General features: G+C 46.3%; 1 long non-coding RNA gene across 1 annotated transcript; it reads left to right on the forward strand.

Annotated features, from left to right (window-relative positions):
- Positions 1-12358: 12358 nt before the first annotated feature.
- Positions 12359-17312, forward strand: LOC125386889. The gene is made up of 2 exons (XR_007227444.1): positions 12359-13578; positions 15847-17312. It is a non-coding gene; the product is annotated as an uncharacterized LOC125386889 (long non-coding RNA).
- Positions 17313-18209: the final 897 nt, after the last annotated feature.

Below are 18209 nucleotides of genomic sequence, written 5' to 3' on the forward strand. Positions count from 1 at the left end.
TAAATATTTGTAGAGTACGTACTGGATCCAAGAACTCGAATAGAAGGCGTGATCTATGTCACAGCGTCGTTTACGCATAGCGCGCGGTAGCTTTAAAGGATAAACAACGTTGAACAAGATTTACAGCGTTGTACGAATACGATGTCTTTGACGATAGCGCGTATAAGTATTCGATAAGTTACATCGTGCGCGAAATTTCACCAACATTTATACATTTTGATAGTTCGATCGATTTCGAGGAAGTCTTAAGAAATGATTTACCTGGGTATTTTAATAGTTTCGAAACTAAAACGTTATATGTTTCAACTGAACTTTTTACCACACTGACACTTTGTATTCGAGACACATTGAACCGTGGTGTGGAATAATTTAAAGAGCAATAAGACGATTAATAATTTTTACGAACGATCCGACACGAGTACAACGATAAAATTATTACAGGGCGTGCGAATGGAGACAAGTAAGTAAATAAGTAGGTGTCAATGAGGACGGATAGACTGCGTTAATTTCCACGTTAATTTCACGCTCTGGCATAACGTTGCTCTGGTCATTTAATACGGAATAAGCTTCTCTCTCGTCGCGCGTTAATCTCATTGCGTGTTATTCTACACAGCCGTGCAACGTTCTCGGTACTCGTATCTTACAACCAACGAGTTTCTCCTTAACGGCTTGTTCTACAAACATACTACTAAGGAAAATCTGTGCAAAGTATGGCGGAGAAGCGACGCGTGTATATAAATAGCTCCAAATAAATGCAAGCGGAGAAGCGGCCGTTTCCTCCGCGAAGAAGCCATTGATCATAGAAAATCTACGAGTCGTTGGATTGCACAACGTTAACCTTTGGTCGATCTTCAACCCCTACGCCTAACCACGTATCTCTATGGATAGTAAAATGCACGATAAGCCAGGAACCTATTAGCTGTCAAGCTGTAGACCGTCGTCGACTCGAATTTCAGATCGGAGAAAACAAGGCCGATAAGGGGAAAAACTGGAACAGGCGTTGATGGCGTCGGGCCAACGATCGTACGGTCGCGAACGTCCCTGGAACGGGTTTCGGCTCGAACGCGGTTCGTCGCGTTGCGAAGCTTCGCGTCGGTCAGGGGACGCGATTAGTCGCGATGCGCGGCTCGCATGTAAACAAGGGAACATAGAGTTCGTTCGCATTATTCGCGGCACGGTAGCGCGGAGCTTGGTTCGATAGGAAAGCACAAAGAGGAGAGGACAACGAGGCTCTCGTATCCCGCAGCATCCCATGATGGCTGACAACGACGCCCACCCCACTCCGCCGCCAATTTCTGGTCCAGCTCGCTCTTTCCCCTCTGCCGGGTCCAGAAGGATCAGCCTGGCCTAACCTAACCCTTACTTAAGCTCCCTTTCGCACGTGGCGGCCATATTTGCCCGAGGGTTGGGCCACCAAAAGAGACGACGACTCATTGGCCGGGAAGAGAGAGATCTCGCCCAGTTTCCTTCTCTCCTGCTGTCCCTCTTTCTCTCGCTTCCTGTCTGACTTCAGCCCCTCTTTATCCCCCGTTCGTTTCGCTGTAAGCCGCTCTCTCTTCCCCTTCGGCGGCATCTTCGTCCTCCTCGTTCGAAATTCCAGGTTTCCCTCTTGGTGTTCCTCGTACGCGAAGCAAGGCGGTCGGGGCTCGTTGAACTTTGCCAAGTCGCTTTCCCAGGTCCCTGTTGAAATTTCAGCTTTTCTCTCTAGGACTGCAGGATATGTGTTTTTCCCTTCTCTTCGTTCTCTTCTTCCGGAGATGCAGTTTTTTCCAAGTTTTTTCGGCTGCCGAGTTACATCCAGTCGTTCGAGTGGCTACAACTCTTGGAAACGCTCGTCCTCCCTTTGGCCCTGTTTTTATCGCTGTTTCCCGTCCGTCCCTTATCGCTGGTACATCGAGCGCGCGAGTAAATTTTTCAAAGTTCCGCCGGAATTTCCAGCGCCCGTCCGGCCACCCTCTCCCTTCGCTCTCTGTCGTCGATCGTTTCTTCGGCGCGATGTAAAGCGGAAAAAAGAGGGAACAGAGGGACGGCGGGCAGCAGGCAAAAAGAAGGAAAAGTTGCAACGAGACTTTCGAGAATGCATAATTCGAGGCCGTGTCCCTGGACAGACGGTTCGAGTGAGTTCAATGATCTAGATGCGCCGCGTCCGTGACGCAAGGTCTGCATACGCGATCACGATGGCGAACATAATCGCGGCTCCGAAACCGTGTCTCCTCCCCGCGAGCGTTCCCATTCGACACGGTGCCCGCTGTTTCCACGAGCCAAATTCTACGCGCCCGTATAATTTCCGCGAAATTACAGGAGTCTTTAGGTCGGAAAGGAAATGAAAAATTCACGAGACATCGCGTTATAGAGAGAATATTTCATTCTCGGCGTAATTATCAGTGTCTTTCTTTTACAGACACGTCTTTCACAACAAGGTACCTTTGTACGAACACGGTCGAGTTTTATTTTTATAGAACAAAATCATACGCAATTCGACAGAACAATATAAAACGAAAGAAACTTTTCGGACGACCTAATACGTTAGTATTCGATGAAAAGCTGAACGTCTTTGAACATCTTTTGTGTCTTTTCACGAATACTGGAAAGGTGCTTTCTTTTTGTTTCGCCACAGATTTCAAAAAGTTACAAACATCTAAAGACGTTATTATACGTATACGAAGACGGTTAATTGAGCTACGCGGAAGCCAGATTATCTGTAATCGACTGAATCAAGGATAATCGTATGACGTGGAAAAAAGTTATTCGTATATTCTTACATCAAACTAAGATACTCTTGAGAAAGTGGAGTTAATCGGTTTGTCTTCCGAATGGGTAGATTAGCTGGTAATTCGAAGGCGATTACGAGTCAACGAGGATACAAACCTGATGGCAGGTAAGCGAGTACAGGTACCTCGATGTCCGTGTAAATGCTCGTCGAATTCTTTTACAAGACTCCATAAACCGATTAACTCCCCGTTAACGTTCCTCCACGACGACATAATAATAAAAAAAAAAACAAACAAATAAAAAATAACACGGGAGATCACCGTTGAAGTTTGACTGTAACGCGCGGCCGATCGCAAGGCAACATGAACTGAAAGCCGAAAGCTGTGGCTGGTAGGTTATTGCAGAAAAGAAGAAAGTGAAACTCCATCCCTGCCGTTATCCGGTCAACCCTTGCTTCGCTTTCGAATTTTTAGCATTTTTATTGCCCGGGCTACTTTCACCAACCCTTTTGCCGATTGCGGACAACTCGGCCTGTCTTCAACCCTTTTTACGAGTGGCTTTAAAAGAGAAAGTTGTACCTTCGAGACCTAGGAGAAGGAATTACCCGCTTTGTGCGAAGAGCGGAGGGGACATTAAAGGGGGAAGTAATTCTCCAGACGGGATGACTTACACCTTGTTTGTTTCGGTTGAGGTTTATTGGCAAACTTCATACGCCCCGACCTCGTAAACGATTTTATTTCGTGTGCGGCGTACGCGAATCGTTGCGCGAATTCAGTCCGCAGACGCGAATATCTGGCCCGATTCCACTCTTATTTGTTTTTCCTTAAAGCCAGTTTAGAAGCGTTTTACTAGGCGATACGGCCAGGTCAGCACGCACGCTGTCGATCGACCAGAAACAAGATGTGACTTTTCTTCTTCTTCTTCTTCACGGTGGATCGTAATACGGTAAAATTCCATTTATCGGAAGCTGTCGGGTGGACAAACAGTTTGTACAATTGGAATTCGTATAACGATAGATCGCGAAATGGCCTGCTTGGCCAATCGATTTTCTCGTTTATTTCATTTTTCGTTCGCGCAATAGAAGCTCACTTTCGGATGGATGAAATCGAACCAACGAAAGTTCGGTTGATCGGACATCGACTAAAATTCCATTCGAATAAATTGTATTATACTATGCGTACAAGTACGAATAATAATTACATTACGTGGAAGAAGAATTAATGATATGCGTATAATGCGTTATTGCATTTATTTCCTTCGAATTACATGCGTGGAGAAAACGAACCGAAGGATAGGATTGGTAAATACGACGATTCCACTCGCGTGTGGTAATACGATGCTTGTCGCGAGAAATATAATTACATACTTGTTTGCTAATTGCTTTGCGTAGAATCGTTTGAAACCGATAGAAAATCGTCGAGTATCTCTTAAAGCGCAGAAATGATATTTAAATAAATTGAATATGACGTGAAACTGTTTATAGTAATGCATATGTTGTGCAATTAAACGATTAACGTATCAGGTATCGAGATACGGTGTTTTAACATTCATTCATACTTTGCTTTTATTCGTTATATTATTTAATTCAAGATTCGACGTTCATTGAAATTCCAAGCGACTACCTCAATGGTATATTTTAAGAATCCGACGTACTAATTTTAGTTTTCGGACTGCGTTTAAGTATTTCCTGACATAGAAAGAGGACAAAATTTAGAACTGCTATATTTAGACTGTAACGTTATTGCGTCAAATTACGTTCTATGACTGAATTAACGCGAATCCTTTTTATCTCCAGACGACTTTAATCACGATCAATAGTTAAGAACGAATCGAATCGAACGACCAACAAAATATAATCACGCGAGATAGGAAAATAGTTTCCTATGTCGTGCTGAACTCGTCAATCTCGCGTTTAATCTTCGTCGAATCGTGCAACTGAAAGACGTGAATACGCGATAATAAAAAATGGTAAAACCTGTGTAATCCGCGCAGACACTCGCCAATAATCGCAGCGACAATTATTTTAACATAATATCAGACGTAGAAATATTTATTGATTCAAGTTCAAACAGTCTACAAGCTTCAAGTGCTAATTTCGTCAAACAGTTTCTATTTTTCCAATTTTCCGCTCCTACGATTAATTTTCTTATCTTAAAGTACTTCGCTGTAATACAAAACATCCACGAATCCATCTATAAAACTATTTACGCATCGCAATCTCGTTTCTTCCAAATTCTTCGTCGCATGTACAACCTGACGCGAGTTCTACGAGTTTCCTCGCAGAGACACGATCGATTTATTATTTAATCGGCGAAATGCGCACGCGAGAAAGCGCGAAGAAGCTACGGAACGTAGTTAATTTCGATTTACGCACGAGCAGAATTCCGTTACACAAGTGGCTCGGTTGTACAGGTACATAATAGAAGCTAGCTATCGCATGATAATCCGCTTATGGTGAATTTACGGATGGATATCAGCAGCGGAGTCCATGATGGCGTCCATCGAAGTTCGGTGTAGCCTCCTGTTACGTATACTGAAGGTATACCGGACAGAAATACACTCAGGATACATTCAGTATACGTACAGGGGGTTTCACATTCCTCGTCGAGATGCAGGCCTGGTTATTACTCTTCAAGGACGTGTCTTGACGTTTCAAGAACCCGTCTACCGCAGGATACGATACTCGGTGCTTCGAAGACGATCAACTTCGTGTCATTGACGTACGACGATCGTTTGCCGATGACCGCAGGTAAGAGAATTTCCGAAGTTTATCGCGACGTTTCGAAGAATTCGCCGGAGACGAAGGTAAGACAACGATAACGTTTCTCGTCCGCAATTTGCCGAAGGTTTGTCTTCTCGAATCTGTCGAAATAACGTCGGTCCGGCGTTGGATGATTCCAGAGGCGTGATTGAAATCTGAAAAAGAAAAATATAGTGTCAGGTGTTTTATTTAAAAGATACCGACCCGATGGAATCGAGGAATCGGGCAGAAAAATATAAGATCGATATATTCGTATTAAAAGTATGGGAAAGTAAGGTCTAAAGATGGTAGAACGAAAGGTGTGAAAATGCAGTAGTACTTGACGACCCGTTCTGCCGCCACGTCAATCCGGTTGCCTGCTCCTCGGGCACTCGGTGGAAACGTCCCTTGAAATTCACCGTCACAACTTGCTCGATATTCGTACACGATATTCTTCACGATCCTACGCACAAGATTGTCATTGACATGAGTGAATGCGAAAACCTCGAAACCTTTATACTAACCTTTCGATCGACAAACACCTTCTCGTCCTTTCTGTCTGCCAATTTTCGAGATAGCTCGCGAAAGGTTGCTCGAAAGGCGACATCCACCGAATCGCGTACGACACGTCGGAAAACGATACGATGACAGGGCTCGTGTCATTCACAGGAAGCGATCGGTTTCTGCTTCGAGGCCGCGAGAATGACAGCTCGGCTCGGTCTACGTGCGACGAGTGACGTTCACGGTGCGCGACTCGTGGCCACGAGCCACACAGCGGAACAGAGACGACGCACCGAAGAGAAAGGAGAAAAGCGAGCCTCGAAGAATGCAGAAAGAAGGAACGAACGGATACGGCGTTGTGTCTGGTCGGTTTCGGCGACGAAGTGGTACGACCCGTGGTAGGTAAACGGTAGATCGCGAGATGGAAAATCAGAGGGAAAGAAACACGACGGTGGAGAGGTCTCGAGGAAGGACGGCGAGGATACGCGAATCCTTCGAAGGACGAGCGCGAAGTGCAGGCGAATTCGAAAACCGGTCAGTTTCGAGACAACCGTGGCGCGTCTGACGGACGACTGTCGGGCGTCTGGTGGCGTCGCGACGCTCCGAGGGCAGCGCGTCACTCGCGGCGCGATAACGAAAGTTCTCTCCCTTGCTGCTCCTGAGCTTGCTCCCTTTCCCTCCTCCCTTCTCTGTCGCTCGCGCACTCTCCATTTCCCTCCCTCTCTATCTCGCCCTCGGTCCTCCGGTTATCTTCGTCCAGCTTCGTCCCGTTGTTCCTTGGAGAAACGCAGCGCGAGGACAGCGAAAGAAGACCGCGATCTTCCGGTGACGTTGGCTGAGAAAGTGGCGCGGGGAGAGAGAAAAGAGTCGGTCGAGCTTGCGACGCCGACGCCATGCGGCGTCGCTCTGCGCCCGGCTGCGCCTAGGGACGTTACCGCCTTACTTGTATGGGTTTTCACCACTGCGCACACCGATGCACGTACTCTTCGGTTACACCGACGGGGTATATAAAGTCGGGGTGGATATAGGGGCGCCCGGGAGGGGCGGCTCCTGATAACGCGCAGGGTCGACCAACCCTTCTCTTTCCTTTTCGCTCTCGCTCGCTCTACCTTCCTTCCTCCCTCTCTCCTTTGCATCGCTGCTGTCTCCTTTCCTCTTACTACCCTTCTTTCTCGCTCTCTCCTTTCCTCGCCTCTTTGTCTACGTGGAAACAGCGTTCGTCGCTCTAACCGAAGAGCCGCTGGATGCACCTCTCTCCGTTCCTCCCATTGGTCATTCTATTCCATTTGTCTCGCTTCTTTCTCCCACCTAGCGATTGGTCTTCCTCAGGGTCGACCAACCCCTCTCTCCCAGCACCTTCCTCCCACGATCTACCTGTCTCGCGCGCTAATCGCGTCCTTTACTCTCACGAACGCGATGCAGCTCGCTTTGTTACCCAACGACAGAATCGAATAACACCTATCCGACCGTCTCTTTCCTTGCAACGCGGCCTTCTCTCAACCCGGCAGGATCAACCTATCCCTCTCCGTAGTTGCTGCTCGTCTGCTCGTTATCCTGCTCCTTCGTGCACCGTGTTTCACCCATATTTTCCTCGTTCCTCTCGCTGGCCAGTTCGAGCAGCTTCGCCCTTCCTACAGCGCGACTCCGTGTCGATTTGATTTCGCCGCGTTTGTGTGCGATATCGCCCCGGCACAAGCCTCCCCTCCATGTCAGGATCGGCATATAGACCGAGCTTCGTGCTACCCCTGGGCAGAGCGTTGCGTAGCCTGGCGCCACCAGCCGGCTTACACCTCGAAACACCTCGCTGCCGGCACCTCGCGTTTTTATTACGTTTTGTCTGGTGAAAAACGCTGCGCCAATCAGTCTGCCCTTGGTTTGTCGTCCGCTGCTGTCTTACGGCATCCTTTTCGCCATCTCCTTCCTATCGCGATCGATTAAATTCACCTTGGCAACTCGGCTAGTCAATATGCGATCTTCCTCATGGAACGCGAGAAACAGCCGAACCAACTGTCTGCTGGTATCTTCTTCTGGCTTCGACGTGTATCTGCGAACATTGAGTAAATTCATTAAAACGTCAGTCGTGTCGCGATACCTTAGGAAACAGGAGGAAGCTTTTTGGGGGCAATGTTTCGTTGGCTGAATCAGAGTAGAGCGGTACGTTAGGGGTTGCCGAACTATAATTTACGTTGCGCTAGTATTTTTGGTTCGTCCATCTCGCCTTATCTCTGCGTCGACGGTGCACATTTTTAACGCGATAAGACCGTCGACGAGACACTTTGCGGGGGTTGAAGGATGGATCTTCCAAGAGAATTATATAACAGAGTCTTTGAACAAGACGCGTCTGGATAGCGTTCGAAATTTACTGGTTACGAAGGAATTTAGATGAAAAAGGGATTTGGCCGCGCACCGAGCACGCGCTGACAAACGACGGGCCGTTACATCGCAGATAAAATTCCACGAGATTAGAATGGCCGTTAGGTTAGAAGATATCTGGAACGTCTGCCGTAAATATAGCGGAGAAGTGTCTGGCCGCTAATTAAATGCTCGAACTGTCGCATTATCTCCATCGAATAACCCAGTCAAGCCCAAATGTTAATTTCCTCCGTACGTGTAATTTCGTGAAAATCGTGATTTAAAGCCGGAATTACTTAATTTTTCATTTAAGTCGTACTTTTCCCTGACGATCGATCGGGTCGTTCGTCCCTTTTTAACGACAGCAAGATGTTCGAACATCCTCTTTTATATCCTTCGTCGGATTCCGCTGACTTTGTCGAAGTTGGATTATCGAACTTCATCCGGGTTACCTTGTTAGCTGCTGCCATCTGTGGCGTGTGCACCACACCATTCGTTCGGTTCTTGACGATCCTTTTGCAAGTATATTTAGCGATCAGCCGCCTTCTGCAAAGGCTACATCGTCGTCAACAGGCTCGGTCACGCTACTCGAACGTTGCTCGCTTACTAGAACCGGACTGAAATTTTAACCGAGACTAAACTCCAGAAATTCGACGATCTCCAACGAAACTCTATTATCCCTCCAAGTATTTTCTCGAGAAAAACAGTGCTCAACGAGTAATTCGGATAAATGGCCGTCGTTCCATGGGTTTTAAAGATTCTACGATTTTCGAACCTTATTTTATGGAGGGTCAATAATAAAAAAAGTAAACAGGCAAACATTCACTTTGTAGATAATTGTTGGCAGGTATAGCTCTACCTGACACTCTCAAATACAGAAATGACTTGGACCTTGAACCTACTCGATCGAAAAAAGTATCCTTTCGCTGGATAAAAAATACTCAGGTAGTCCGGGTAACCCGTCGTACTCTGTTTCCTCCGGTATCTCCTGACTTATAAAATGTCCCCTTAATATATTTACGGAAATCCTATCCATTCAAGACGTCTATATACTTGCTATCCAATGACTACCACGGACACGCCGTATACCTTTACTTGTATTACTCGTTCCGTGGTTATTAATTTATACACTTTGAATTATTTAATTAACAGACTGCGAACGTTATGTATTTACGAGAAACTTAAATATACAAAATGTATAAAATATCCATAGTATAGAAAGACGTAGACGGTGTTCGCAGTAAATAAATCACCGTGGTCTTTTCTTACCAACCCGATAGCAATTCGAGTAATCCGAGAAGCCAGAGTTTAATGTTTTCGAAATTGGGTGTTCTTTGATCGGCTGAAAAACATCCCCTATGCTCCTAATATTGATAAATGGTAATCTCGATCGAAAGAAATACGTAATACGTACCGGAATGTTTATTGCGACGAAATTGAACGAATTATGTTCGGCAAAATATGGATTTGCACGAACGTCTAAACGATCGAGTTCTCACGACGCTTCTTTTCCATTAGAAAACTTTCGTGAATGAGAATCCTCGATTTTTCGGATAATTTATTCGATCGATCGTCTTTTACGAGGCATCTCGCATAAATGGCCATCGAGAGAGAGAGAGCAGAGAGACTGGAAGTGGAAGCCACGCGTCTACCGTTGCACCCACGGGACCCTGCGAAAGCCAGTGGATTCCCGCGGGACTAGACGGAGTCACGAGATCCACGCTAAAATCGGCAGCAATAATTTGCCACGCATCGCTCGGTAAACCATCGTAAAACTGGAGAAAAAAGGGGGCGAAATGGCGACGCGGCGCGCTGGAGGCTGCACGGGGAAATAATGGCCGATGGTCTGTGCGATACACTCGAGAATGGCTTTTGGTAATTATAATAACGATCGTGAAGCCACGGCGCTTGGTTAACTGCACGAATGTACACGTTCGCTAATTATATTTTGCCAGCGATGGGCGTCGTATCGTAGGTTTCATCGACAAGCCCCGTGAAAAAAGATGTACGTTGTGCAAGTAAATGTTTCACGGTGGATTAATTTTAAATATACGAGAAGCGTGCAAGATATACTGGCGGATTGTTAGATTTAACGATGGATTAATTTAAAAAATATGGCGAACCTGGCAGAAATATTGTCAGAATGTAACGTTAAATTTATAACGACCATTTGTAGCGCACCTGCTTATGACGTGCGAATTTATATCGGTTGAAGTACTGTGAGAACGTAAAACATTGATAGTCATGACTCGACATTCGTACGAATGGCGCTGATTTATTGCGATCATAAAATTAGGATATCTAACAATTTATTTTTAACTTGTCTCGTATCCTCTTAGTTTCGCTATTATGTCAACGGCTTAAGGAAGAAGCGGCGCTTGTTTTATCGAGTCGCCGATGCAGCTTTTTAACGCGAATTTCCCAGCCTTTACGAGAAACTAATCGCAGCAAAGTGTTAATCTCGTCGTTTACGAAAGGATCGTTGTAGCGCCGTAATGGCTAAACCGTTTAGGAATTTATAATCATTGAGTGTGCGATAAAAATGTTTATATATATATATGTATTAATTTATTATAAGCGTGGAAAAAGAGAAAAATTATTCGGCCGTAAAAGTTGTTCGTGTACGATTAAAATAAAAGCATAAAAAGACATTTGCTTCCGCTAACGAATCGACATGTTTCTTGGATGCATCCCGAATTAATTGCACGAACGCGATTCGTTTTCTGCATGCTTCGCGCGTAGCGTCGATAAATTTATTCGCGCAACGCTCGCTGGATGCGAACGCTCTCAGAAAATCCCTATGCCGCGAGTAAAACGAAGGAAACTGGTTTTACTATGAGTCATGGCTTGAATTACGACGCATCCGGGTGACTGAGAATTTTTATGATATTACGATTCTCGTGCTAACTCTTTGTGCAAATTAGTATATAACGAGCCATTCTCGTGATAAACAGTTTAAATACACCTGGAATAGACTCGTCTGATAAAAACAACAAACGATACGCATCGCTACTTTTTTACCTTTATTTTTAGGCCCCGGCGGTTTAATAAGCTCTTCGCTTCTTAATTTATACAGCTTTATAGCAGAATTTATTATTTGATTACGAAAATTCTTAGATACGTAAAGTTTTGCTCCTATCGTTTCTGTAAAAGAAAATTCGAGAAAATATGCTCTCGATGTAAATGCGATCTTGGAGTAAATCTCCTGCCTCGGATATCTGATGCAAATTCCTACGGTGTTTAACCTCGTCAGATTACTTCTGACTCATATCACGCAAAATACATGTAAGAGACTTTATACAACGGATAAGTGTATAAAAATTGGCTAAATTTAAATCTACGAAAATAGCATCGAGTTAACGTCGAGAAGCCAGTAAAAAGCCTTTGTTATTCTGTCTCAGTTTCCATTGGAATCGATGCGAGCTGTTTTACGTAATAGCATCGTGCTCGTTCGCCAAAAACTTGCAAATCCTCTGAATTTTCCATCGAAAGGTGGCCGAGTCGATTAAACTTGCAAAGCTATTCGATCGAGCGAAGCCAATCTGTAAATTTCGAATCAATGTCAACCTCGAGTAACAGATCGGACCCGTCGCTATTCAGAGTATAGTCGGACAACCGAGGCCTTTAACAGCGAATGGCAAGCACTCTTATTACACAGTTACAGCTGCCATTTCGCTCGTGATTTGCACCGCCGTACGTCTGTCCACTTTTATGCCTGCCGATTGCTCGAACAGCATGGCGTCTGGCGTCTGCGAGGATGACGATTGTTTCAAACCGTCCTCGAATCTTCTGCAAGACGATCCTTGCTTCTCAAGGTTGGTTTCTTCAAATTTTGAAGAAGCTTTTGGGTCAACGATGTCGATGGAGGGAGAAATTGAAGACGATCGGAATGGCAAGAAACTGCACAGCGAAAGAATTCCAGGCGGAAGAGAAGTTCCCACTTGCAGCAGCCCTTCGAACACAAAGCACGCGTGAAGCGTTCGAGATTCCAGCCCCACAAACAGATCAATAACGCTAACCTATAGATACATCCAGGGCGATAGGAGCCCTCGCGAAGAGTCGTCGTAACACGACGCGAGCCTCCCATACCTCTCGACTCATGAAAAAGATCGAAAGTTCCGCTTGCCTGGATCGCTAGTAGACGCGATCCATCTGACACTTTACAGACTTTGCCACTTCAAGAACGCAGAATCTCGAAACGGAAATAGAGTACAGAGCTATGCTAATTGTAAGCACGGCGATGTTAAAGGAACAGCTTGTGCGATGGAGATCTGGATAAAAGGAAAATAAAATTTAACAAGAGCGGGACGAAAAGAAGAGGGAACAGAAAAAGAAGAAACTGGAGAAAGAGGAAGGAAATTCACGAAAGTCAAAAGCTTCGGTTGTCTCGATCGCTACTAAACTCGGTCTAGAGCTCCTCGAAATACCTCGAGCTATACGGAAACAGTAACGTACAAGCTACAACGATGCAACGCAGAACGCAGCACTGCGACGTTGAGCGAATAGCTTGCCGGCGGATGTGCGCACGATATGGAAATAAAAAAGAAGAAGAACGCAAGAAGGAAAAATAGGAGAAGAAGGAAAATAGAGTCGAAAGTTCCACTTGTTGTCTCGATCGGTACTACGCCTATGAGCACGATCGATTCAGAACTGTTGAAAAATACCGCTCGAAGAGCCTCGAAACACGCGGAAACGAACAACATGCGCGTAGATAGAAACTGCAAGGATGCAACGCAAGACGCAACATTGCAACGCGAAAGGGGCAGTGAGTGCCGTGGATATGTGAAATAAAAAGGAAATAAAAAGGAAGGAGGATGAGAAAGAAGAAGAAACCGGAGAAAGAGAAAGGAGACTGAAAGTTAGGCTGGCCACGGAGCATTGGCAGTCTCTGTCTGCCGCTCGGGGGGCGAGCCTGTCTGAGGCAAGCTAGGCAGACAGGTTTGCACAGATGCGCGGCGGCCATCATGAATGCCTGTAAAATATGTACTCTCGTGCGGCCCGGTTGGTAAGAGCTGCGACCGGAGCGGGGATGAGAGCAGCAGATGAGAAAGAGCTGGCTGGTGGAGAAGAGAGGGTCTATGCGAGTCGGAGGGGGAGAAAAACCATAGGAAAAGAGAGTCAGGGTGGGAAGAGCAGCGCCTCCAGCGAGCGGATCAGCGTTGCTCGCAGGCAGAGGAGCCGTCGAAGAGAAAAGGAGAGGACGTTGAAAGCGTGCGGATGGAGCGAGAGAGCAGCCAGCGTGCACCGCAGTTCCATTTCATGGGGAAATAGAGGTAAAAAAGCCGACAGACGCACGGGGTATCGAGGGTACGAGCAATCCTGAATAGAGATGACCAGCCGCGTTAGAACGTCCCCTTGTATCGCTGGACGCGCGTCCAGTGGGAATATAGACATTCTGCCGCTGCACGCCAAGTGTTTTCAATTCAGAGTCCAAGGCAGCGCGACACACAGTTTCTCCTATTTCCAAAAAAGTAGATGCGCCCCACAGACGCCTCATTGATCGATTCTATAAATTAAAAAGCAGAAAGAAGCGAGGATGTTGCGGACGCTGTTTTTTAAATTGATCTTTGGAATTTGCTACTGTTCGTGTCGTTTTCTCGTAGCTTTAATGAACCACTAGCAGCAAGTAATTTCTTCTTTGATAATCGAACATTAGTCGCGTACTTGTGCAATCGGATCGAGAAATTGATAGACGAAGGACGAAGTGACGGGGCACTGCGTTTGCCATAATTAATTTCGCGATATTACGTAGCAGAGGTACGTTCGTTTGGTTATTTCGGGAATAGCTTCAAAATTGGAAGATGAAACGCACAGGACGTGTCACTTCTCACCTCAGAAAAATGTGTGCTGCAGTCGCCACAAGGGACAAAGTACGACACGCTTTGAGATCTCGCGATATCTTGAATAATACAGTTCGCGCGACTCGCGAGCGATATTTACGGAATCTTGTTCCTATGATGTTTGTACGTCCAGGCTGTTCCATCTATCATCCATGGTATATATTTCATCGTAGCGTATATCGCGCGTGCGAACGACGAGAAGGACGGTTTATTCGCGTCCCTCGGTGTCAAAGCGATTTTAGGTCAGCCGTTCTTAAGCGAGATATTTCGTCGCGTCGATTTCCTCGTCAGACAGCCGCGGGCGAGAGAAACGATCGTTTCATTGGTTATGATAGGCCGACGAGCGTAAGGCGTAATGGCCAACTTACGGTCAACGTAACTAGGCGGCAGTATGGTCGCATTCGATGAACCGAAGGAGACACTGTCGCTCTTAAAGCGGACGAAGAGAGACGACTGTTGTGAAGTTGGACGAAGTCGGAACCACAATTTTAACCTTGACAAGTCGGCTACGGAGAGGGATTATCGAGGTCATAAGAGTGGATCTTCGTCTGGTACAAATTGTTCCACTTCCAGCGTGAGACGCGAGGGTCTCTTGATACGCGCTCGAGCTTGTCATCCTGAATGGAGGAACTCTGCTACACTCGGAATTGCGCTCGTTACGCCGTCGAATCGGGATCACGCGCTCCCGATAATATATTTACATCTCGAAGTCGAGCCTGGTGAACGAGTCCGCGTGAAATTTCCGCGAATCTGCTTATTCAACGAACGTCGTATCGAGTTCCAGAAATTGGATTCGTTGCAAGATCTATCTTGGTATCGAATTTGTGACTTTTTTTTATAACGCGCGTAACAGTTTTTGACGAACGGCATTGTAAAATACTAAATATGTTTGAACCGCGAAGATCGTTATTTTAAGATCGCCTGTTAGCATATACATGTTTCACTACTTGTGTGCATCGTCGGAGGTTGGTTTGAGTCAAGTTTGATTAACACGTATCGAGAAACGATTTACCATTCGGATGAATGCAAAGAAATTGGCACCCAAAAGACTGGATGCGCAAGGGAGATGGGTATCACGATGGACTATACGAGCAGAGTCGGTATGACGCGCAAGAAAACCGTACGATACTTTACCTATTTTATGTATTTTTAAGTTTCTAAATAATTATCTCCATTTTTTGTATTTTTGAACTCTACTAGTAAGAAAATGTCGGAAAAGAAATTAGAAATAAAACGCCAGCTAAAATAAAGTTCGAGTGAAACTACCGCCGTTTGAAATCGCTTCTGCAAGACAAAATTGCCGATGCAAGCGTCGAATTCCGACGGCGGAGGAAGAAAGCTTGGAGGCCGAGTCCCGCCGAAGAAAATATAGTTTCAATTATGCTCGTAAAACTTTATTATCGGCCATTACCATTTACGGCATATTAAATCGTGTCCGCGGTGTCCGCTTATGGTGTTGCGGCCTAGTAGCAGAATGGAAGGCAATAAGCGCGTGTACGAGCCGCGATACATTTTTATTTCCGGGCCCGCGTAATCGCGCGTTTCCTGATTTACCTTCTGATCGTAATGGCCGGCTGGTCGCCATTTACCTGCGCAATCATTCGGCCAGTTCCTTTTATTTACGTCGCCCGCGTTGCATTCCCTCGCGGTTTACGAGTCCCTTCGATCTGCCATTGTGTCGAAGCCGCATTTTCGTTGCAGTTCTGAAAATATCGAGGTGCATCGATAGCGACGTTCATGGCGACAGCGAGTTAATAAGAAGCTTGAAAAGTGTTTCAATTTTGAATGAAACGTCAGCAGGAGGGGAAGAAGTTAAGAAGCACAGGGGAAGATCTGTTCGAGATACAAATACGAAGAAAGGGGAGAAAGATTCTCGGTTGGCGAACGACTGGACGGGCGAAGGGACAAAAAATTCCATCTGCCTCCATACCTCGACGAACCTCGTCAGACCACCCACGGCCACGCGATATTATTCTCTTAATTAATGAATTTTTACATCTTCGTTTGAACTTTGTCGATCGTCTCCGCTATCTTGCCACGTTCCATTCCATTCGGTCTGAAAACGACGAACGAGTACACTCGGTTTACCCGCGAGCGTTCGATTCTTCGTCCTGGATCGTCAAAACGTTAATCACTGGCGGATGTCGTTCAATGCGCGAACTTAAATACTAGTCGACGTCCACCCACGAAAGAGCAATGAAACGGACGCGAGGCAGCGGATAAGTCGAAAACGGAGGGAGGAAGCGTGGAAATATTTAGCGAGTGAACGGTAATGCTTATTTTGGTTCGTCGATAACATGGAAGACGATATGTAGCAATGTCCAGGCCGTGTCAGTCGAGCGTACAAGCAGTTCCCTTTAATTAGCCGTCGTACAAGCGTCGTGGACCGGCCTGCACGATATATTTATGCGCTGCCTTAGACATCGAGTAACGAAAGAAGAAAAAGGGAAGAAAAGAAGCGGCTAGGGGAAAGAAGAAGCAGCGGTACTGTGGCGAGAGTACGAACGGCAGCAGGAACAGTCGGAGAAGAAGAAAAAGCCAAGCAACCGACTGGTCGAGCAACGCGACCGACTGGCGAAGGCTGTGTAACCGGCTGGCTGGCTGGCTGGCTGGCACAGGTCGAGCCAGCAAAGCCGAGGCTAGTCGGGCTGAAAGAGGCGGAAAGCGAGCGAGCGTAGCAGCAAATCCCCGTGTAACACGTTCCACGAGTTTACAGCTTCTACGGGGTAATGCTGGCGTCACCGCAATAATATTTATGGTCGCTTGCGAGATTATAATATCTTATTTCGCGTGACGCCTCGGACATATCCGGTTCTCCCAGCATGGCAGCGCATGCGTGGGCCCCATCGAGACGCATGCGAAATATTTGAAAATTTACTCTACATTTTATACCCGCGCGGGCTGTGCAAATGCGATTGCCACGAGGGGAAAGCGAAGAACGTGTTCCTCCGCGAGTACCCACCGCGATCCACGTTTTCCTTATTGCTGGCGATAGTACGAGCGAGATCGATGAATCGATACCGTGACGATCGCCGACGAAATATCGAGTGGCCGAGGGTGGTTTGTAAATCTGGAAACGCGATTCTACCAAGAGGTTCTCGATCGTGAACGCAAATATCTGTATAAATGGCTGATTTAAAGGCAAAGATAAATTAGATAAGCTTTAATGGATGGCTTGTTTCTCCTTCCTGTTTTCCTATCATCAGCTTTCCAAGGAATTTCTGCGTTGCGTAATGATGTTTTTTTTCAGACCACGTTAAAAAATGTTCGATGTACCGCAATCGATGAAACTATAAAGAACGATCGATGAAGATTTTCAGTATTAATAAACCGCAGCTTGATCGCGATTCGCCGATCATGGGAAAGAGTTGTTTAAAGAATATTTTATCGCGCGCCATAAAGTAAGCCCGTTCGAACGAGCGTTTCGATTCCGCTAGACGGCGCGATCCCATGGGAGTCGTAACGATTTGGCGTCTCGAAATGGAATCGCGTTAAAACTGCCAGGATTTACGGTGTAAACGAGGGAATTATCTGAAACAACGTGAGCGTTACCACGCCTCGGTTCCTCAAACAATGTGCCAAACAATCTAAGCTCCATCGACGATGCTCTTACGGCAAATGGCGTTTCGTTATTTTTATGCGCACGGTCGAGGACATCCTTTAACGTTCCTGCCTATTCCGTCGTCTATCCTACGTATTATTTGCCCCTTCGATCCTCAGCGTTGTGGCCGAAACAGCGTGCACGTTTTTCTTCCTCCTTGTCCCTCTTATTTTCTCCTTACCTTGCCTGTCTTTCTCTTCTCTGCCTCGTCTCTCTCACTCTCTCTCTCTCTTACCGAGTCTCGCTCTTACCTCTGGCCATCTCCAATAAAACTTCCCTGTGGTAGGGGATGTCTACTATACCCTGGACTGCACTCGGTTTCATAGGATGGTCACGGCGAATGGTCCATCCCCCGACACCTATACCCTCGTCTTTATTTCCAGCAGCTCTCTCTATGACTTCCACCGCCTCCACCGTCTCCATCGATTCCGTGTCGGTGCTCCGCGCGCCGATACACGAATGG

This window comes from Bombus terrestris, chromosome 18, assembly GCF_910591885.1.
Source record: "Bombus terrestris chromosome 18, iyBomTerr1.2, whole genome shotgun sequence".
Classification (NCBI taxonomy): domain Eukaryota; kingdom Metazoa; phylum Arthropoda; class Insecta; order Hymenoptera; family Apidae; genus Bombus; species Bombus terrestris.